We start from the raw sequence: 260 nt of genomic DNA, 5'->3' as shown, positions 1-260 counted from the left end.
AAAAAAAAAAAAAAAAATATATATATATATATATATATATATATATATATCCCATCGCCACCTTAGCCCCATACACACCTTTATCAGGGAATTACTGAAAGATATGTATCTATCACCAAAATGATAGATTAAGTTGAGAAAAATGAACCCATGGGCTATAGGATAATATGAGATCCAACACAAGAGATGTGTAAAAAGAATTCCCACTTACTCAGGATCATGCACCAAGCGTGGAAACAGCCCATCTGAATCATATATAT

Source organism: Marmota marmota, unplaced genomic scaffold (genome assembly GCF_001458135.2).
Source record: "Marmota marmota marmota unplaced genomic scaffold, marMar, whole genome shotgun sequence".
NCBI classification, from domain to species: domain Eukaryota; kingdom Metazoa; phylum Chordata; class Mammalia; order Rodentia; family Sciuridae; genus Marmota; species Marmota marmota.
Note: the sequence above shows the minus strand (reverse complement) of the source record.